A 23,192-nucleotide genomic window follows, 5' to 3' on the forward strand; every position below is an offset into this window, starting at 1 on the left:
CACAGCTACTCCTACCTGTCATCATTTTCCTACAGTCACAGTGGAGGAAAGTTCTCTTCTATCTGAGGCCACCTTCCTCCTTGTGTCCTATAAATCCCACCTCCAATCACCTTCTGTGGAACTTTACACTATTATTTCATCTCTCTCCCTACTACTGTATCCTCCAGCTCATTCCCTTCAAACAATTCTCCCCCTTAAGTTTCCCTTTCAACAGGATTTAAACGTGCCCAAGTCCTTTATGTCTTGACATACACACACACACACACACACACACACACACACACAGAGCATTCTCTTATCCTATTCTTCACAACCAAGCTTTGTGAACTTTGCTTCCTTGACTTTCTCTCATTTCCTATTCACATTTTTCCTTTTAGAAAATGTATCAAAATATTTCAAATATGAATATACTTCTCAAGCTGCTCCAATCTGAATCCCACTCTGCTGGAACCACTCTTTGCTGAGCCTCCCAGGGACCCTCGTGTTGCTAATGCCAGTGGCCATGTTCAATCTGTGTCATACTTGACATCTCAGCATTTAACACGGGCCAGTCGTCTCCTCCCCTGCTGAAATGCTACCATCCTCTCTTGACTTTTCTCTGTCTTCTCTATTGTTCCCTCCCAGTCCCCTTTAGCATCTGTTCATCTTCTACCCATGTTTCAATGGTAGACCTCCTCGGGGAACTGTTTGAAATGTTCCTCCTTTCTCTTTCACAACACTTCCTTCCTAGGCAAGTGGAACCACTCTATGGGTCATGTACCACTTGTGCACAGACAACTCCTGGCATACAGCCTGCCTGGACCAAGGTGCTGCAGTCCAGAACAATATATCCAATGGACAGTTTAACATCTCTATTTAGATAAGGCACAGACAACTGAAAGTCAACACGTCTAAGTCTGAATTCATTTTCCCATCCAGATCTTCTCTCTACCAGTGTTTCCTACTGGAAGGTGTACCACATACTCCTTGTTGCTTCTGCCAGAAAGCAGGGAACAGGATTGGACCAAAACACAGACAACAGCAAACCATTTGTTCAACATTTATTTAGTGGGTGTATTAGTTTCCTAGGGCTGCCATAACAGATGACCACAGACTTGGTGACTTAAAACAACAGAAATTTATTCTCTTAAGATTCCAGGGGTTTAGACATCTGAAATCAAGGTGTCAGCAGAACCATGCTGCCTTTGAAGGCTCTAATCTGGAAACCTTTCTTGCTTCTTCCAGTTTCTGAAGGCCTCAGGCATTCCTTGGCTTGTGGCTGGGTAATGAGTCTGTGTCTCTGTCTTCACATGGTCTTCCCTTTTGTCCCTGTATTCTCTACTCTTCTTATAAAAATACCTGTCATTGGATTAAAATCCACGTTAAATCCACAGTGATTTTTATCTCCAGATTCTTAATTAATTACATCTGCGAAGAGCCTGTTTCTAAATAAGGTTGAATTCTGAAGTTCTGGGCGGGAATGAATCTTTAGGAGTGTTATTCAGCTTACTATAGGGGAAAAGAAGAGGGATGAATTTCAAAACTAAAAAAGTATAGATAGTAACATATTCACTTCCTAATTCACTTCCACTGGCCAAAGCAAGAAAATTGTTCTCAGTGAAAATGACAAAATTCTTTTCACTTTTCTGCAGTTTTTGTTCTCCCAGCTGTCTTATATTTTTTCCTCCAAATTTAGTAATTTATTGTTTGGTAAATAGCAGGATATTTAAATTCTGATAATTAAAACACACACACACACACACACACACACACATACACACATACACACTATACTCCCTGTAAATAGCACTAGGTCTACCTGGTTTCAAGATCTTAACTGGTTCTATGTTCAGCTGACTCCTCCAAAAATAGGTTCAGAGAAAGACCTGCACTAGTGGAGAGGGCATTTTTGGATTTCAGTTTCTGAAATTCCAAATGGACCTCCCCAGATAACTCTTTCACAAAGCATCAGCAGAAACTTTTCTAAGTGCAGGTCTGATAATTTTATTCATCTGCTTTACTATCATCCCATTCTTTTATTTTAGAGGTCAAACTCTTTAATAAGGCCCTTATGGCACACTGCTTTCTGGACCCCACAAAACTCTGTAGCTTCATCTTTCACCACGTTCTACTAAGCTGTTTGTTTTTTGATGATGTTAAGTGCTCTCTAACTTACCCCAGGGCCTTTACACATGCTCTTTGCTTTGTCTGGTATGTTGCTTAAGAATTTAAAAGTACAGGGGGCACCTGGGTGGCTCAGTCATTAGGTGTCTGCCTTTGGCCCAGGGCATGATCCTGGGGTCCTGGGATCGAGCCCATCATTGGGCTCCCTGCTCTGCTGGGAGCCTGCTTCTTCCTCTCCCACTCCCCCTGCTTGTGTTCCCTCTCTCGCTGGCTGTGTCTCTCTCTGTCAAATAAATAAATAAAATCTTAAAATTTAAAAAAAAAAAGAATTTAAAGGTGCAGGCTTTGAAGTCATGCTGATCTGCATTTGAGATCCTACTCTGTTGTTTATGAGCTGGGTGGCCCTTTGCCAGTTAATGATCTTCTCATTTTCTGCATCAACAAAATGTAACTGAAATTTACATTCTCAAGATTGGTATAAATTCCAAATAAGAAACTGGATTTAAATTTTTTTCCAAATTACATAACACTATGTAGATCATAGTTATAATCATTACATTTATTCTAATAGAACTATTCAGTTGAAGAAACTATAAATCACTCTTGAAAGACATTGAGGAAGACATAAAAAGATGGAAAGATATTCCATGCTCATGGATCGGAAGAATTAACATAGTTAAAATGTCCATGCTACCCAGAGCAATCTACACTTTCAATGCTATCCCGATCAAAGTACCGAAGACATTTTTCAAAGAACTGGAACAAACAGTCCTTAAATTTGTATGGAAACAGAAAAGGCCCCGAATCTCCAAGGAACTGTTGAAAAGGAAAAACAAAGCTGGGGGCATCACAATGCCAGATTTCGAGCTGTACTACAAAGCTGTGATCACAAAGACAGCATGGTACTGGCACAAAAACAGACACATAGACCAATGGAACAGAATAGAGAGCCCAGAAATGGACCCTTGGCTCTTTGGGCAACTAATCTTTGTTAAAGCAGGAAAAAACATCTGGTGGGAAAAAGACAGTCTCTTCAATAAATGGTGCTGGGAAAATTGGACAGCTACATGTAAAAGAATGAAACTTGACCACTCTCTCACACCATACACAAAAATAAACTCCAAATGGATGAAAGACCTCGATGTGAGACAGGAATCCATTAAAACCCTAGAGGAGAACATAGGCAACAACCTCTACGACATCGGCCAAAGCAACCTTTTTCATGACACATCCCCAAAGGCAAGAGAAACAAAAGATAAAATGAATTTATGGGACTTCATCAAGATTAAAAGTTTCTGCACAGCCAAGGAAACAGTCAGAAAAACTAAGAGGCAGCCCACGGAATGGGAGAATATATTTGCAAATGACACTACAGATAAAGGACTGGTATCCAAGATCTACAAAGAACTTCTCAAACTCAATACATGAGAAACAAATAAACAAATCAAAAAATGGGCAGAAGATATGAACAGACACTTTTCCAATGAAGACATACAAATGGCTAACAGACACATGAAAAAATGTTCAAAATCATTAGCCATCAAGGAAATTCAAATCAAAACCACACTGAGATACCACCTTACGCCAGTTAGAATGGCAAAAATAGACAAGGCAAGAGACAACAATTGTTGGAGAGGATGTGGAGAAAGGGGATCCCTCCTACATTGTTGGTGGGAATGCAAGTTGGTACAGCCACTCTGGAAAACAGTGTGGAGGTCCCTTAAAAAGTTAAAAATTGAGCTACCCTATGATCCAGCCATTGCACTACTGGGTATTTACCCCAAAGATACAGACGTAGTGAAGAGAAGGGCCATATGCACCCCAATGTTCATAGCAGCAACGTCCACAATAGCTAAATCATGGAAGGAGCTGAGATGCCCTTCAACAGATGACTGGATTAAGAAGTTGTGGTTCATATATACAATGGAATATTACTCAGCTATCAGAAAGAACGAGTTCTCAACATTTGCTACAACATGGACGGCACTGGAGGAGATAATGCTAAGTGAAATAAGTCAAGCAGAGAAAGACAACTATCATATGATTTCTCTCATCTATGGAACATAAGAACTAGGATGATCGGTAGGGGAAGAAAGGGATAAAGAAAGGGGGGAGGGTAATCAGAAGGGGGAATGAAACATGAGAGACTATGGACTATGAGAAACAAACTGAGGACCTCAGAGGGGAGGGTGGTGGGGGAATGGGATAGACTGGTGATGGGTAGTAAGGAGGGCACGTATTGCATGGTGCACTGGGTGTTATACGCAACTAATGAATCATTGAGCCTTACATTGGAAACCGGGGATGTACTGTATGGTGACTAACATAATATAATAAAAAATCATTAGAAAAAAAAAAAAGAACTATTCAGTTGAAGGCCTTGAATCTCACTTTAAAGTACAACTTGGGGACAATGTTAAATTGATAGACCTATATCAATATGTAAGTGCTTATGGAAATATTTTACTCTTCTTAAATTGATTGTATTCTGTATGCCCATTATATAATTGGTCAAGCATGAGTTTATCAGCTTCTATTTGAATTAAAATTTCAAGTCCCAAATTAAAGTTTTATTGGACCTATGGAAAAGGAGATGATTCCTTATACAGTTTTATGTGCAACAGTGTGACCAGTTCATCTTGGTTCACCCAGGGCTTTCCCAGTTTGGGCACTAAAAATTCTATATCCTGACGGCCCCCTCAGTTAATCACCCCTAACATGTCCTCAACGTGACTTCCACCTGCAAGAAAAGTTGTTTTCTGTGCCTCATCTAAGACTCCCACTTCTTCCTGATTGTATATCCAGGGATTCCCTAATATTTGTGGGAATTATGGAGTCAGGTGAAAAGGACTATTTTCTGGCTTGGTCTCTCTCAAAGACCTGATAATGAGGAATGATGCCAGTGGCTTAGGAACTTGGCCTTGGAGAGTTGTAAGTAAAGATACACACTGAAAGCAAACCCCAGCTTCTGCAGCAGCCACAGGGGTCAACATGGTATCCTACCCCATGGAAGCAAATATTCAGGATAAGGAATAGGAAGTACTTTCATCCCCCTAGTGATATGTGGGGATATCCTGGTAGATTCCTCCAGTTGAGCAAGCCAGGCCTGTGAGATATAGCTATTTCAAGTCCTGGTCACCCCACAGATGTTAAGTGGTGCAAATTAAGCCTGTATTATATGTGTTCTGCTGGGCATTGCTTTGCTGCATACTAGCCATGAGATGTCTTATGAATGCTAGTTGCCAAGCATCTCACTAGGGCAGACATGGACTTAAGAACTCCAAAGTGCTTCCTAAGCCATCGAATCACCATCTTTAAAATTTGGCCCAGAACAGGACAGAGGCAGGGTCTACTGTTCCAATGACCACGACTAGAACCAGAGTAGATGCCTGTCATGGAAGTTCATAGGGGACAGGCAGCCCTTCCACAAGCATCATGGGTTTTCATGCCCTGCCTGGCCAAAGACCAAAAGATCTATAGCTTTGGGGCTCAGCCTTCTGAGTTTGCACCTACAGCCATCTGCTAGGTACTTACTGTCATCTCATAGAGCCAGAGTCCTGTCCCTTTCCTCCTTCCTTCTTTCTTTCCTTCCTTCCTTTCTTCCTTCCTTCCTTCCTTCCTTCCTTCCTTCCTTCCTTCCTTCCTAGATTTGATTATTTGAAGGGGGAACAGAGGAGAAGGGGAATATCGTAGCCATGCTTCAATGGAGCGAGAGAGAATCTCAAGCAGACTCCCTGCTGAGCACGGAGCCCTACACAGGGCTTGATCCCACTACCCTGAGGTCATGACCTGAGCCTAAATCCAGTGTTGGACACCTAACTGGATGGACCACCCAGGGGCCCCCAGAGTCACCATCTTTCTAACTCCTTCTATCTTCCCGATGTCATCCTTCTCTTGGGTGGCATCTCCCCTTTGATAAATGAGGTGTCTTCCCTTACATTTGCCCTTTTAAGGGAAGCCACCTTAGTGATTGGTGATTTCCTGTCTCCATTTATATTATGATTTATTGTTAATTCATTTCCTAAAGAAAAGAAAGCAAGCCTTCAGTTTAATATCTGGCTATGTGCCCCCCTTTTGCTAGGGCTCACGTTGTAGCTTAAGCAAGTTATTGATAGAAAAACCAGAAGCATGGCTACAAGGAAAACAACAAGAAGAGTCCCAAGCTTTTATAACAGAGGGCCCATTCTGTTGTCACGGTATTTTTGTAGTGAGGACATAGGATTCTTCTGCTTCTTCTGGTCATAAACACCTTGGGTTGTGGCCCAAGTACTGATTTCTTTTACACCGAAATACCCTAAGATTGAGTAGTGTCCTAGCAGAGCTGTGGGGGAGGTTGACTTAAAAAGTATTATGCTGTTGTCTTAGTTTTTTACATTTTGTCAGGAATTCACAGCAATTAATCTGATGCTATCTGTGGCTGTTGGTCGCTTGTTTGTCTTAGTCCATAGCTTGAGCCATCCCTTTGTTCATTTTGTTTCTTTTTTAAAGGCCCTCTTTGTGGTCTTAGGCACTGTAAGTAGATGGAGTGGAACGAGGAGTTAATGTGTAAGGTTTTTCATGTCTGGAGAGTTTCATTTCAAGCTAACTTTGGGTCACATGCACACCAAGTTCAGTTTTTGTTTGGATAGAATGCTACAGCCTGGAGAGAAAGAACAGGAAGTAGTACATTCCAGCCCCCAGGCAGCAGCTTCTGCTTGTCAAGACTTTCTTGACAATAAGGTCACAGACATTTAGTAAGGGCGGCTCTGGGAAGTCATTTACAAATTGTGCTAAAAGCAACAACAAAAAAGGTTTATTATTAAACTAGGAACTATATGAGCAGACTAGCAGAAACCAGTTGTAAAAGGAGTTTACCTCCAATCCAAGTATCAGGAGACTGTGCCAGGTAGAGAGAGAGATACTTCAGGTGGGAGGGAAACCAAGGCCAGAATTGGAATCATCCTCCCTGCAAACCAGCTCCTCAAGCAAGAACATGGAGGAGGAGAAATAACAAGTGCCTCCCAGGTTGTGAAGGTTGGCAACCAGGAGACAGAAGGGAAGAGTGGCTTTGTCATTATGCAGTAAAGCACATTCACATTTCAGCCATGAAGCAACAGCTGTCAGTACCAGGCTGGTGCTTTCAGAATAAGGAACCAAAGAAAGAGGCCAAAAAGCCTGGTACAGCTCAGCTCTTATAGATATATCCTGATAAATACAAACATTCAGGTCAGAGAAAAATGACTGATGACTTCTGGTCTTTCCTCAAGTCGGGGCTTAACAATTTCTTGGAATTAAGAAACTATTGCCTGTTTCTTTCATTCCATCTCTGAGGAGGTCCCAGCATACAGTGTGTAGCATTGCTCTCCTGGAGAAGGGACCCTGTACGGGCGTGGCTGAGCCATGGGTTGCCATTCTCATGAACCTTGAGCCCTCTCCTGAATTCAGAAGAGACAGGGCCAGCATTGGGGAGGAGATGCAAATACCATCTAGTGTCATGATGATGAGTTTGTGGTTAATTTAGCATAGCCCAGTTTCTCAGTTATGCCAGATGACAGCCAGACTGTCAACATCTTCAGAGAAAGAAAGATGATGGATAATGTAAGCCTACTTCATCATCCTAAAACTCCACAAAGAATCTGTGTGTACCTGAATCATACACTCTAACCAGGACAAAAAATCATTCACAGGGTAAAAATGGAAACTGTCAAGTTCAACAAAGCACAGCTGCCTGGGAAGTTAATGAAGTCTTATTGACGTTCTTTTTTTTTCTTTCTTTCTTTTTTTTTTTTTTTCAAGACAAGAAGGGATAGTCTGTCAAATGAGATCATTTATAGTCTCAAAGTTACCCAGGTCACCCTTTAGTTATTATGCTCAAAAGATGGTAGCCTATTCTTAAAGGCACACAATCTCCATCTAGCCTCCTAGCATGTAGCTTTGTTATTAGTAATGCCATTTGTGTTTGAGCTAGGAGGAAATCCAATGTCAAATGAAAGGGGTTTCTCCTTTTCATGAATTAGCCTTTCTTTTGCCATGCCATCAGAAAAGTGAGGACACTGCTAATTTCCCAAATCTTTTCCAGGCTGGCAGTGAATGATTCAAGTAAATCACTGGATGCCTTTATCTCTGAGTGACTCATGCTATTGAGAGCCAGTTTTATGGGTTTGAAACCCAGCTAAGTTCTCAGTGCCTCCTTTGTCTTCTTATATAGCACAACTAGGTTTAAGTGAACTCAAAAGTTGTTCTTGAATTATACAGCTTGTTATTAGATATATCCCATAAAATTTTATCTGCTTGCTTGATTGAATCTAAGTTTTATGCTGGTATGATATTCTCTTTGCAACCTGAAATATAATCTTGACATAATTTTGGAAAGTTACGACTCTATGGTATGGCCCCATAATAAAAAATCTGTTTTATTTCCTTTACATGTTAACAAAAAATGAATTTGAATAAATGAATTATTTTTGTTACCTATGTATTTCTGCCCTCAGTAGTCGACTTGTGGAACATTTGTTTTGTTTTTAAAAGGAAAAGGATATAAACCTAGTTCTCATCTTCTCTAACTGATTTTTTTAAAGATTATAATGTGTAGGGAAGTATAATTAATCACATTTTAATCTAATATTTTAGATTATAATCTTCTATACATAGACAAACTTGAGAAAATGACAAAGATGGGATTTAGACAGATGTTTTTATTAAAATAAAATGACTGAAATCCAAAACATTTTCTCAAACAAGATAAAATCATCTCCAACCTTTTTAGAAAAGAAAAAAAATCAATTTCATATTAAGAGTGTGATCTTCTTTATTAGAATGGTTAAAGGATTTGAAACCTTCAGGTTGGAGTTCCCAGTTAACCATAATTATCTCCTAATTGCTTCCTCGGAGTGAGTTTCTGAAGAGTTAAGGATCCTGCAGATTTGAAATCAAACAGAATTTTCAAATGATCTTAAGGATCAGTGTCATTTTTTCTTTAAGTAATACTCCTCATGTGCTTGATAAAATCATGTTTCAAGAGTAAACAAGCAATATGAAGTTAGTACTCCTCCAATCCTTTCATTTCATAGATCAATATCAAATTCAACTGAAGAACCATAAAGATAAGTGCTATCAACTTGGTAAGCTGTTGTCACAAACACAAGGACTAACTTACCCAAAGAGGTTTTATGATCCATGAAAGCAAAAGGTATTTTTTATCCCTCCTTGTGAATAAAAATACTGTTGTCGCATATTATCGTAAAACAAATATCAAATATTAACATTTAGTTATTGCTGACATTTGTCAAATTCTTTCATTTAAGACTCTGATAGTAATAAATGTACTGTTCATTCAAAAATTTGAAATGACACATCCAACACTTTCAATGTATAGCTTATTAAAGCTAAAAATGTCCAAAATGCCTATAAAAATAAAATTAAACGAGCTTTATTTTAGCAAAAAAAGACAAGGAATTTTAGAGTACTTAAGCTTAGACAAAAACAGACTTATGTTTCACCTAAGTTTGGGTACTTACCAACTACATAACCTTAGGCAAGTTATTTATACCCTCTGAACCTTGGTTTCCACATATTAAAAATGGGATAATGAACCTTACTTTGGAACGTTACTTTGCAGTTTAAGTAAAGGAACACTTATAAAACAATTACTACATGCTTGATACACAGTAGACACTTAAGTTGCTAGTAGAACTCTCTTTTTGTAGAATGTCAGTATTGTTTTTAATGAGAACTTACCTGGTTATACTGGTTGATGTTTTCAAACTAAGTATCTTTCTAAAAATAGAAATAAATTGCCCCTGGTAATACAGTAATTCAGATAGGAGGGTTAATGAAAAGTCAGCCTGAGTGGCATCGCACCATTGAAAGATCTCCAGGGGCCGGAAGATGGTTCTTGTGAGACCTAGGCCTTTTTTGTATGCTGCTGTTACCCCTCGGGTTGTGTAACAAGGAATTGACTTAAAGTGCCCCACTTTTCTTATGCTCTGGCTTCTTTGCATAAAATGGACCTTAGTGACCTATGTCAACCATGTAGTATTGGGGGTAACATAAGATGAGACAGATGCACAAATAAGAAAAAGAATAACATGAGATGATAGCACTTTAGTCACCGAGGTTCTGCAAAACAGGATGTTCTTTCCACACCACCTCTTCCTCTCATTCACTGGGGATGACGAGTTACAGTACTTTGGTGCTTGGCAACTTATCATCCCAGAAGAAACTTGGCATGTCCATGAACCAGAGGTGTGTGTGTTGAGCTTGCTTTCCCTTTTTTTTTTTTTTTTCTAAACAAGGGTTTCCAGGGTGCTAGCAGAGAATATATAACTTTCTAAAGTCCTTGAAAGAACTAACTATGTGAGAAGGAAAACTTCAAGTTTATAAGAACTATTAGTATAAAGTTTCTTTTTAAGAGCTGTAATTGTTAAGGAATCTTAAATAGCACTTGGGAAGAAATCATAACTTAAAAATCTAGCAATGATGAATCAAAAGATATTGGTATCCGAGAGTCTTGGGTAATCCAATCCTTCCATATCCAATCAACACTTGACTTGCGCACAGCCAACAAACATTTGCGAAGTGGATATTATGTACAAGGTACTCTGGAAGCCATATGACATACACTAATATGAAGCAGTCTGTAGAGTTCTATAGTTTAGTCGTGGAGACAAACATTAAAAATTAAAAATTTAGTAATATCGCGAAGCATGGTAACATTTGTGGACATCGCCTTATAGCACCACTAGGGAAGGGTACATAATCTTGCCTGGGAGGTATCAGAGGAGAATTCCTGGCAGATATAACATGAGATCTGAGCTTTAAAGGTTGATTAGGAGCTGGCCACTGGTAATGAAGGGAAGAAAAGCCATTCCAAGACTAGGAGACCACATGAAGAGAGTCTTAGAGGTGAGAAGCAGCAGGTGCACGGAACAATAAACAAATTGAAGTGGAAGCTTAGAGAATGGCAGAGAGTGGAATGAGCAGTGGGATGCAGTTTGCAGCGATCTTATTTTCATGCTAAGAATCTTAAATGCTAAAGGCACCTGGATGGTGCAGTGCGCTAAGCATCTGACTCTTGGTTTCAGCTTGGGTCCTGATCTCGGGGCTGTGACTTTGGGGTCATGAGATCAAGCCCTGCATCAGACTCTGTGCTCAGTGCAGATTCTGCCTGAGACTCTCACTCCCTCTCCCTCTGCCCCTTCCTGCGCCTCTCTCTCTCTCAAATAAATAAATAAGACTTAAAAAAAAAAAAGAATCTTAAATGCTCTCTTCTGGTGAAGAGTTGAAGAGATTTATGCAGAGAACAATGGGAGTCACATTTCCATTTTATTTTTTATATTAGGTTTTTATTTTAATTCCAGTGTAATTAGCATACAGTATTATATTAGTTTCAGGTGTACAATATAGTGATTTGACAATCACTATTTTATTTTATACATCACCCAGTGCTCATTACAACAAGTACACTCCTTAATCCCTATCACCTATTTTACCCATCCCCCCAACCCTTTCCCCTCTGGTAACTATCAGATAGATCCTCCAGATAGTATTGTGGAGAATGGATTTGAGAGGGAGAGGAAACAATTAGAAAACTGTTGCATCAGTTCAAGTAAGAGATGATAAAGACCAGAACTAAGGTCATGATAGTAGGAATGAAGAAAGGGGAGTTATTCAAGAAGCATTTGGAGACAAATCTAGCCAGTCTAGACAACTGATGGGTAAGGGATGCAAAGTAAACTTCTGGATTTTTAATTTGGGTATTTGGCATTTTGGTGCAGGCACTAAAGGAAAGAGAATAAGAGGAGCCAACGGAAGAGGAAAGACAAAAATTCAACATGGTCAGTTCTGTTTGAGAGGCCAGTAAACATTATAGGTGACAGTGACCAAGAGGAAACTGGATATGGAAATGTACAGCTTGAGAGCTGAAACTGGATATGGGGGGGCGGTGTCATTAACAAATAGCTATCAGTTCCATCAGAATGGGCAGTTTGACTCAGGCGAAGCATCTATATGAGAAGAGCAGCATATGGAGGACATAACCCAGGGCTACGGCAACATTGGTGTGGGTGCAAGAGGAAGTGCTAGGAAGAGGATTGTCAGAATGATACAAGCAGCTAGATGGATATAGTTTTATGGCCATTATAGAAAAAGAGACCTTCAAGAAGTAAAGAATGAGCCACAGCATCAAATGTAGCAGAAGCTTAGCAAGATAAGACCGAAAGCTTCTGCTGGATTTAGCAGTTAGTAAGACTTGGTGACCCCGGGGAGAGCTGAAAAATCAATAGGAAGGAAGCAGGTAGAGAAAATCTTCTTTGGACAAGTGTAAACCAGTGATGGTAGTCTAGGAAAATCAGGGAAAAGTGGGTATTTGCCTCCTGGTTGTAAAAACTGGGATTCACTGGAGCACAGTCATACTTTGAGTGGAACATAGAAAGATCTATTTTCTTTCATATATAAGATTCAAAGATATTATAGATTAATAAAATCGGAAAGCATTTTAAAAACTCATTTAAAACCATGATTCCTTTCTCCCCACATCTTTCATCTATATGCCTAGCGGCCTTCAATTTGGACTGATTGTGCTTTTCCTGACTTTTTCAGCCAACATTTCTGCTGGCACCACTAATAAGCAATGAATGCAAGCAACATAATGGAGAAGGAAATAGGAGGGGGATAACAAGGCCCTGAAAAATTCAGACTGGAAAATCACCTTCTGAAGGGGTCCTGGTTGGCTGGTCAGACCCTGAGTAATGCCAAGTTGGCTGTGCTTCTTTGAAATATATCCAAACTACAATCTCAAATGCTAACCACTGCAGAATCCTAAAAAGTCATATGCTATAAAGTATGGGCTTGGTCTACTTAAAGGGTTATTAATTTTCAAAGAGAGGCCCTAGTCTCTGTAAGTGGTAGCTTGAAAGTAATTATTTGATTGTCTTATTTCCCAGCAGAAGATGACATCTAACAATTACTGTTTGGCTGCATACCTTTGAATGTCATCTCTTCTCTGTGAACACCCAGGGGTGGTGAAATCCAGGACGTTGTGACAACACCCCTGGGTGTTGTTGTACTGACTTTGGCTAGCCCCATAGCTCTGCCCAGTTTCGGGTGGCACACTCCTCTTGATTATTAACCATGATGATAATACCAGTGCAAAATCAACACAGAAAATAGAATTTAGTTTTGCTGCTTATCTGTCCACTTTCGGTTATCTCACATGTTTCGCACAATTACTTAAAAATAAATCTAAAGACTTCTTGCATGTGGGACACAGCCTTAAAGTAAAAAACAAAAAATTTACTGTGTATATTTTTATAAGCTGCCTTAAATTCTTTTGGGGAAAAGATAAAATATCCATAAGCTTGAAAAATCCCAATAATGTTCAGCTGTGGATCCAGAAATCATTCCATGATAAATTTAGTGACAAAATGCAATGAACAATGTTCTCCGAAGAGAATATATAACATAAGGCTGGAAATGTTGCTCTCCTGATGGTTTCTAGAAATAAGTAGCAGTACTTAGATCTCTCCTTTGTTTTCGAAAGGTAGTTCCAAAATTTAAGGATCCTAGTCAGAGTGGTGAAGATGAATTTAGATCAAGGTAGGACCCACACTAAATGCATACTTGTGAGTATCAACACATCAGCAAGGAAACTCTTTGTAGTTCCCTTACCTGTCTAAACTGTCCAGTTATATTAGGGAATTTCACCATGTGGCCCAATCTCCTTCCTAACACTTCCCCCACTAAGTCCTCTCAACTACTGTCCAGACGTCCTACTATAACCTGAAATTAATCAGGATTTCTAGGAAATCACAATCTACATATAAATCAACAAATTCTCTTTACTCCAAGCTCTCAAGATGACTGAAAAAAGCCTCCAGGTGAACCCCCTGAGAAACATTCGAGTTGCTTCCTAAACTCTAATAGTATGGCTAAGTTAAGATGGAAGCTACATCTTTCTTGCCATTCTGAGCCACTAGTTTCAGAGCTGACAGTGGTTGCTGAGGTTCAGAAAAGCACAATGAAATATTGGGCACTTGTGAAAGGTTTCAAAAGCTCATTCATTCCTGGGGATTTAATCTTCACTGTTTCGAAGTTTTGGGAGGATGCCAGTTTCTTCTGCTTGGTTTTGGAGCTACTTTGTTAAAAACCACAGCTATTAAAACACTGAGTTTCATAACGAGTCACATTTGTTTTTGTTCATAGCCCAGGAAAAAAACTAATCAATAAATAATAACTAAGAAGATATAATTATACAAAAACTGTATTTGTCTATTGACAAAATAAGAAATAGGAACACATACCCTTTTTCTAGAAAACTATGAAATATGTCCGCGATAACTAAAGATTTAATTCTAACATTTATAACACTTAAGTTTAAATTTTAAATATGATCAAGAACGGTAGAAACAAACTACCTTTTCCAATACTGAGGTGGTAAGTTTTTGGAAATCAGGGGACATTTTTCTGTTTCCAGAATTTAATTATACATTGTTTGGTACATAGTGGATGCTAAAGTAAAACATTTTTAAATTATAAAATTGAAATAGATACACTCTTGCCTAAAGTCAAAGAGAATTAGAAAACAAAGGACCATTCTTCTTAAAAGTTTTCTTTGGGAAGGTAAGGGAAGAGTTGAACATTTTCTTGATGGTCCTTTCTTTGAAGTGGAGGAAAGAATAAATCTTCAACTGACTACCTGGGAAAAAAAACTTTATATTTTTAAAAAAATCTGAATTTGAGATTCCTAACTTTTATTAAGAACCTATACTGTACTAAATGCATTGCCTGTATAAATGTACCAGTGCCTAAAGCCTATGTGCTAAAAAATTAATAGGCCATATGGCACGTGCACACGCACACACACACACACACACACACACAACTAGCTACAGCATGTTACACACTTGCCAAATCATTTTAATCAGTTATCTGCTCCCACTCTGATGAACATCCATGTCCTTTCTCTTCTCCAAGTTACTAGTCCATTCCTTTTTCTTTTTTTTTAAGATTTTATTTATTTATTTAACAGAGAGACAGCCAGTGAGAGAGGGAACACAAGCAGAGGGAGTGGGAGAGGAAGAAGCAGGCTCCCAGCAGAGCAGGGAGCCCAACGCAGGGCTCGATCCCAGAACACTGGGATCATGCCCTGAGCCAAAGGCGGACGCTTAAGGACTGAGCCACCCAGGCGCCCCTTACTAGCCCATTCTTATTCCATTATTTCAGTGACACCTCTCCTCCCACCCACCCCAAAGTCCTCAAATCTAAGTCATGAATATAATATCAAAAGATTGAACAAGTATAGGAGAGAATATGTAATTGACTAAATATACAGTTGTTTTTCTTCAGCATTCAGCAAATTGAATAACATAAAAGAAAGAAACTTCCGGTCTTTGTTCACAATACTATTTCTAAATATGTGAAATTTCACTGTGGTGCCAAACCATGCAATGACTAACCAATGAGAAACCAATAAAACATGACAGATAATATGGGATTAGGTAGCAACGAAAGTCTGAAGCCTTGGCAGGGATGTGCCTGATGGCCTTTCCCTGTCGACCATCTATGCATGTTAGTAGAGACCAGCATAGACACAACACTGAAGATTTCTTTTTAAAGAATTTATTATTTAAGAAGTATTACTATGTTCTTCCACACTGAAACATAAAAGGACCTGTGAGAATAAAAGCTGAGATTTTCAGTTGTTCCCCTCAACACTCTAATTATTTAGTATTTGTATAAAAGCAATTTTTAATACTAGAGGCCTGTTGATGCCTTGGAGAACTCAGATGCCTGCAACAACCTTCTAATTGTCTGTTTGAACTAAGAAACTTTGATTTTGAGCACAAAAACTTCACTGTATCTAGAGGGGTAAGAAAACTTGGTTTCAAAAACCAGGTAAGAAGGTATTTTTATGTTGCTGCCTAGAAACTAATGATAGAGGAGAAGTTATAGAGTATGGATAATGACATTCTGTTTTTTGCCTTCTCAGAACTTAATTCAAGTTATTTAACTCTATCAGTTCTTAATTATCTCATCCCCTGAATACAGATATTTATGTCTTTTCCCTCTGCTAAACTGCTTAGAGATCAATTAGATAGCCAATTGAAAAGGTGTCATGACAGATCTTCGCAGACATAAAGCGTATGGCTCATTTCTAATAGGCTTCTCTTCTTCCTCCTTCTGTGGGCCTGGCTTCATTTGAAACATCAGGAGAGGAATTAGTTAGAAAGGCAACATAAATACACTTTCATTCTTGCCCTTCCCTATTAAACTGTGACTCATTCTCCAAGTGTGGTATTGTTGCTTCCTCTGAAAGTTTAGTGTCACAAGCAGATCCACTGTCTTGGACAACGTGATTGTATAAATAGTATAATTATAACATTCTTTATGTCACACCAAAAGGTGCTTAGTAAAATTATTCACACAAGGTCTGACAGTAGTATTAACTATGATTGGAAGAATATGACTAACTCTGGTTTAAAATATTTTGTGGTAACTCTGAGCTTTTTTAAAAATTATTATTATTAAGGGAAAAAGATGAAAAATGGGTTGAGTTTGAGAAAAAAACAGTTATCCCCTATGAAACCCTTTGGAAGGGACCACATTTTCTTAAGTCATAACACTCAAATACATAGACCTGGCTAGATTCAAGTATTAACTACCTTCCCACGCCTTATTATCTATGGCCTGAATTCTTCTTGCTTTCATTTCCTCCTCTCTAAAGTGGGATAGTAATACTACCCAGCCTCAGAGTTGTAAGAAATGAGATAACACTCGGCGCTTTAACCATTAGCAGGAACTAAAGGCACTTGATAAAGGAGATTTCATTTTATGTTTATGGTGCTGTGTTTAATGAACACATAGTAAGCACTCCTTAGTTATTGTAGATGAGGGGACCAATGTATTTTTCAGAAGTACAGTATGGCCTTTTGTAACTTCCACAATGGTTATTTTAGTCTCATCTTGGATGTGAAGTGCTAGGGAGTTGAGGCCAGTGAAGAGGAAGTACAAAGATGCAAAAGGAAAAATAAGATTAAAAATGATAAGAAATAAGTCCTCAGGAAAGGTATAGATTAATCATGGACCTCAGGGGAATCTCAGAAGTGGGTGGGACCATAACAGCCTTGTAAATTAACTCTTCCCTTCACCCTGATGCTAAACGGTGGCTATACTTGCCTGGAGATCAAGGAAAATGCTAGGCCTTCACCTCTCAGATGACTGCTCTCCCAAATCCATACTTGTGAGAGTGCACTTCTCTGGGAAAATAACACGATTCTCACCCCCCTTGGCCTTTCATTGCTCACTGTCAACAAAGCACTTGAAATAAACATAGCAGGTGAAATCTCCTTCAGTATGGCCTTTAGTGCTAGTGGTTAAATTAAAGGCAACTCGTATGTTGGGCAATATCTTCATAACCCTTTCAGAAACACTTCCTGTTAATTACTGTTCATTCATTTCCAATTAATGTCTCCTAGGCAAAAGTCCCACTCAGGCATGACTTCTTGTAGAATATTTTAATGAACCATTTGCTGCTCTATCCGAACGCCAGACTCCCCATCTGACTTCCTACCCTGCGTCAAAACTCCGTCTGCCACGGGGCCCGCCACGGCATTCCTGGGGAGACCCACAGAGAGGCTGATGGCTCCTCTGCAGTGTTCCCCCCCGACCCCCGGCCCCGGCCCCCGCGCCTGTACTGCCAGCAAGCACCCGCTCTGCTCCGCGCCCGGGTGGCGCCCCTGCAGGCGAGTCCGCACGGCGCCTCCTCTTCACAGAAACTTGGAGTCAAGTAAACAACGAGGATGGATAAAGGTTTCAAAGTGCCGAGGCCTGTCTCTGTCCTGTCCTCCCACGCGATCGGGGGCTGGGAAACTGAATCCGGCGTCTGGCTTTCCTGGGAGACGCGACGCGTGTGTCGCGCGGTTGCCGGGATCGCCGCCCCACGTGACACGCACGTCAGCCCTGGCCTGGTGCGGGTTTCCAGGCCGAGCCCCGTGGCTTCAGTCCCTTCTGCATGGCCCTGAGCACACAGGAACCAGCGAGCCCGGCGGCTGGTGGTGGGAAAAAACAGAGGTCACTATTGAAGGGAGCTTGCCTGTCAGTGACTAATCTTTAATAGCTTTCTAGGGGCTTGACTTTCTAATTCGCCTTTGTCCCTCTGGCTGGAGGGGATAATGCTGTGATTCTTTTCGTTACTAAGGCAAGGCCGTGCTCTGCTGGCGTTCCCCTTTTGATCAGCCACGCTGGGTACACACTGAACTTTCTCCTCTGCCCTCAAAGCCTCAAGCTGCCAAACTAGTGTCTGCAAAGTAGTACAGAGGATGCAGTTTTAGCCACCGAAGACCTAGATAGAGCCCATCATATGTCTACTTCTATGCCGATTTTTCAGTCCCCCTGTCCCTCCCTTCCATTTTCTTAAGCTCTTCCATTACTTTAACAAATGACATCTACCCCCCCCCCACCTCCCAACACCACCCTTTTATCAGCTGTCACCCTCCAGGTTAGGAAGCTCCCTGTCCCAAGCCAAATTTCTGACATGAAGTTGCTTGATTTAAGATTTTGATTCACATACAATAAAAATAGTTGAGGAAAGACAAAAGAATCTTATGAAAATGTCATTCTTTCAAAGTTTTCTTTATAGTCTTTCCCCCTGCAAACTTGCCCTATGTCAGCTTACAAATACCAGGTTAAATCCTTGCTTGCCTGAAAAAGCTTCTAATCCACTTCATGATCTTCTGAAAGACCATACTGAGACCCTAATCCCTAAGGGCCCTCAACATTGCTCTTCACTCCAGCCCTCCAGTCTTTGAGAGCACAGCCAATCGGGGAAAGAGGGTAAAACTGGCCTACCTAAATTAGGCAAACAAGGTCTTACGGTAGCACTTATTTTTCTTTTCTTGATCATTTGCATAATTGCAGTACTCTTCTGATTCACTTTGCCAGTCCAGACTTGGCTGCTAGCCCTATAAATTGCTTTCATATAAATCTGGAAGTCAAGAGGTAAAGCATGTTGCTCCAATTAGCCCAAATCTCAACCTAATTCACTGTTGAACCAAAAGAGGACTTTGTAAAGACAAATAAAATGTGTGCCTATCACTTTAATATCCGATTCCTAAAGAATAGTTTGGTTTACTGTCCTCCCAGTTGATAGAGAAATGAAGCCTTAACATTCTCATTCAAGGTCATGGCTGTGTTGTCCTCTTGTGGTAGTTGCAAAATAGACTGGAGTGGGGGCAGGTGGTGAAAGATGAGGGGAACAAAGCTTCGTTACTGTTTCCCAGTCGGCCCCTGCCCACCAACTGGAGGTCAAGAGAGTACAGAGAAGCAAAACTCACCTCCACCAGAGAAAGGACGGAGGTGGGGGAGAGAGGTTCACCATAACAGAGTGGTGTATATATTGGCGAAGGAACACACACTCTGTTGTCTGTTAGTGATTGCTCAATTTGTTTACACGGTAACTCATTTATGCTGCTGTTCTTTGTTCTTTCCTGAAGATAAACTATCCAGCAGAGCAAATCTTTGTTCCTTATGAGCTCATCTGCTCGTGCAGTCTGCGCCACACCTGTAATTATAATTATGGCCTACTGCTTGGGATGCTGTAATTCTTTCTAGTGAAACCAATTGTGAGTTCACCAACAGAGTTAGTTAGCAAAGACAGAATGCCTGGATCAATCGAATCAGCTTCATTAGTCCCTTTCATCGGTTATTCTGGCTGCGTTTAGCCTCCTATTAAGATTCAGGTGATTAATATTTTTCAGTAATATAGAGACATCCTTGTGTTTTCAATGGAACTGTGATATTAATCAACTGTAAGTGGGACAATCTGGACAAACATGACGAGACGAGGCTTTCCGGAAAAAAAAAAACCAGCTGATACTGAGAAATGAATTAGTGATATTGCACCTCAGGTATTACATTGATGAAAGAAAGAGAATTCACATAGAATGGTGTTGGTAAATCATTACATGTAAACTGTTTAGACCGTATCTTTCTTCTGAGATGGGTGTACGTTTCAACACTAACAGACTCGGTGTGCAGACAAACTATTTCTGCAGGATGAATAGTCCACCATTAAGTAGGAGTGGCCTGGTGGTTTTATGAATTCATTGTCCTTTAGATGAAAAAATTTAACACAGAACTTTTTTGTTTCAGTTATACTGAGACTTAGGGACATGCAGGCCTTGTTCTAAAGTAACAGAGTTCCCTTTTTTTTTCTTCTGAAGAGGCATTGTTTCTCTTTGGTATATAGTGTTTTTTCCTAGATACTTGATAAGAAAAGGAATTTGTGATTATGAGTGTGTGCGCCGTTTGCAGTTATAACCTTTATCCCACCCGGCTTTAAAATAGGAGGAGTGGGTTTTTTAAACCATGTAATGCAGATAAGACTTTTTTTCTTCTGCAAGGTTTCATTTCTAAAATCTCAGCCCAAATATTACAGCCTTCAATTGGTCTATTGTATTTCAGACAGACAAAGGATTTAGTCAACTGCAGTGGCATTTCAGCTTTTTTAATCCTGTTGCAAATTACTGGCTGTACCATGGGACTTTTCTCTGGTGTATCAAATGAAATTCAACTTGAGAAAATAGAAGAAACAAAATGGAAACAAATAAGAATGGTCTATAACAGTGATGGTGAATTTATCAGTAGGCCCATATTCATCTCATGAAAAGTGCCTTTGAATACAATGAATGTGTTTCACCAAATATATACTCATGAAAGAAAAACTGCTTTTTACTAAGGAAGAATCCCAGAATTTTACAATTAGCAATGAATATTGCCTCAAGCAGTGGTTTTCAAAGTGTGGTCTTTGGATGAGTACCATTAACATCACTTAGGAACTTGTTAGAAATGCAATTTTCAAGTCATGCTCAAGACCTACTCATTCACAAACTCTGGGGCTGGGGCCCCATAGTGTGTATTTTAACAAGCCCTTTAGATGATTCTATTGCCCACAGGCTTAGATCAGTGCAATAGCTTCCTATCAAACATGCTCAAGGGATTGCTTCCCACAAATTATTCTCTACACTGTCTCCAGAAGGTTCTTTAAAAATATCCCTGTAATCATGTCAGCCCCTTCCTTAAAGCTTTTTCCTAGTTCCCCACTGCTGTTAGGTCAGGATATTCATGTTCAAGGTTTTTCACCCACTGGTCCCTAATTAGTTCTGCAGTTCATCTGTCCCCGCTTCCCTTGATCCACTGCACCGTCACCCTTACGTGCCAGCCCACATGCACACACAAATCACACATTCACAACTTGCACACCCACAAAGCTCCAGCCTTTCTGAATTCCTTACAGTTCTGCATGACACTACTGTCTTCTCATTCCTGAGCTCTGTACATTGTTCCTCCTGAAATACCCTTATCCCTTCTTTCCCACCTGTTCCTTCCCACCTCTCTTTATCTAGAGGACTGGTTCTTAATCTTCCAGGATTTGTGTTGGTTCTCACTCATCTCCTCTAGAGTGCTTTGCTTGAACATTCCCACCTGCCCATGCCTAGGCTACATTTCTTTCCTAGTTTTGCCACAGAGCATTCTGTATGTTTCCATCCCTGCACTTGCCACTTAGAATTACAGACTTAGAATCACTTGTCTTTTTTCCCCCTGGCTAAACTATATGCTTCTGGATGGCAATGACTATTTCTTAAGGTCTTGATATCCCAACATCTAGCACAGGGTTTGGCTCATAATAAGCATTTAATAAATTCATGTTGATTGAGTGAATGAATGAGTACCTTGGTATAGCAGATGAACAGAATTGGGTCCAGAGAGGAAGAGTGGCCTGACCAATCTATTCTGTGGGGATTAACACCCTCATCCACTATTGCTCAATCCAGTGTTTTTACCATTAAAACATACTGTTTTCGGGCTGAAGGAAAAAGTTCAGAAGTGAAAAGTTCAACTTTAACGTAGTGGTGCTTTTTTGCCCCCCAGCTTTATTGAAGTATAATTGAAAAATAAAATGTAAGATAGTTAAGTGTATATTGTGGTGATTCAATACAATGTACATTATGAAAAGATTCCCCATCTCATGAACACATCTATCACCTCACATATTTATCCTTTTCTGTGTGTCAGAACATTTAAGTTTTTAGCAAATTTCAATTATACAATGCCGTCTTATCAACTACAGTCACTATGTTTCATATTAGATCCTCAGAACTTACACATTTTATAGCTGAAAGTTTCTATTCTTTTACCAACCTCTCCTTATTTTCCCCACCCCCTGCCTTCACTCCCCTCAGACCCAGGCAACCAGTTTTTACTCTCTGTTGCCATGAGTTTGACTTTTTAGAAATTCCACAAGTTAGTGATACCATGCAGTATTTGTCCATTTGTGGCTGGCTTACTTCGCTTACCATAATGCCCTCACAATGGCACTATAATGCAAGTCGTTTGTTAAGACCAAACATTTGGGGATTTAAAAATTCCCTCTCTCTTTTTCCTCTGCTAAGATTAAACACACTATTACCGTCATAGATTTAAAACACCCATAGGATTTTTTTTCGGTGTGTAAGTGCTATGCATAGGTTTGAGTGTGAGAGGATATGGCAGAATTTTCCAATTCAGATTCGAACACTTCCTGCTTATTGAATCATGCTCAGCTCATAATCTTACTCTGCACTCTTTAGAATGATCTAAGCATTAAGCCTCTCTTGAATTCAATGGGAGCACTATGCCTAGTCAGGCTGCGTGAACCAGAGTGAGAAAAAGGACAGTCTTACAATGAAGAACGGAGTTTTCCTTTGTCCTTAGTTGATGACGTCAGAGATGTTATTAAAAGGAGGGATTCAGTAAACTAAGCCTGTAAGTATGGATCTCAATTGGCCCTTTTAGACAGAGGCCCTTGTTAGAGATGACACTGCTTCTTTGATTCTCCAATGACTTCTTTTTTTTTTTTTTTAAGATTTTTATTTATTTATTCGACAGAGCCAGCGAGAGAGGGAACACAAGCAGGGGGAGTGGGAGAGGAAGAAGCAGGCTCATAGCAGAGAAGCCTGATGTGGGGCTCGATCCCATAACGCCGGGATCACGCCCTGAGCCGAAGGCAGATGCTTAACTGCTGTGCCACCCAGGCGCCCCCTCCAATGACTTCTAAAAGACAGTGCACACTCTGC

Source organism: Ursus maritimus, unplaced genomic scaffold (assembly GCF_017311325.1).
Source record: "Ursus maritimus isolate PB19 unplaced genomic scaffold, ASM1731132v1 scaffold_1, whole genome shotgun sequence".
NCBI lineage: Eukaryota > Metazoa > Chordata > Mammalia > Carnivora > Ursidae > Ursus > Ursus maritimus.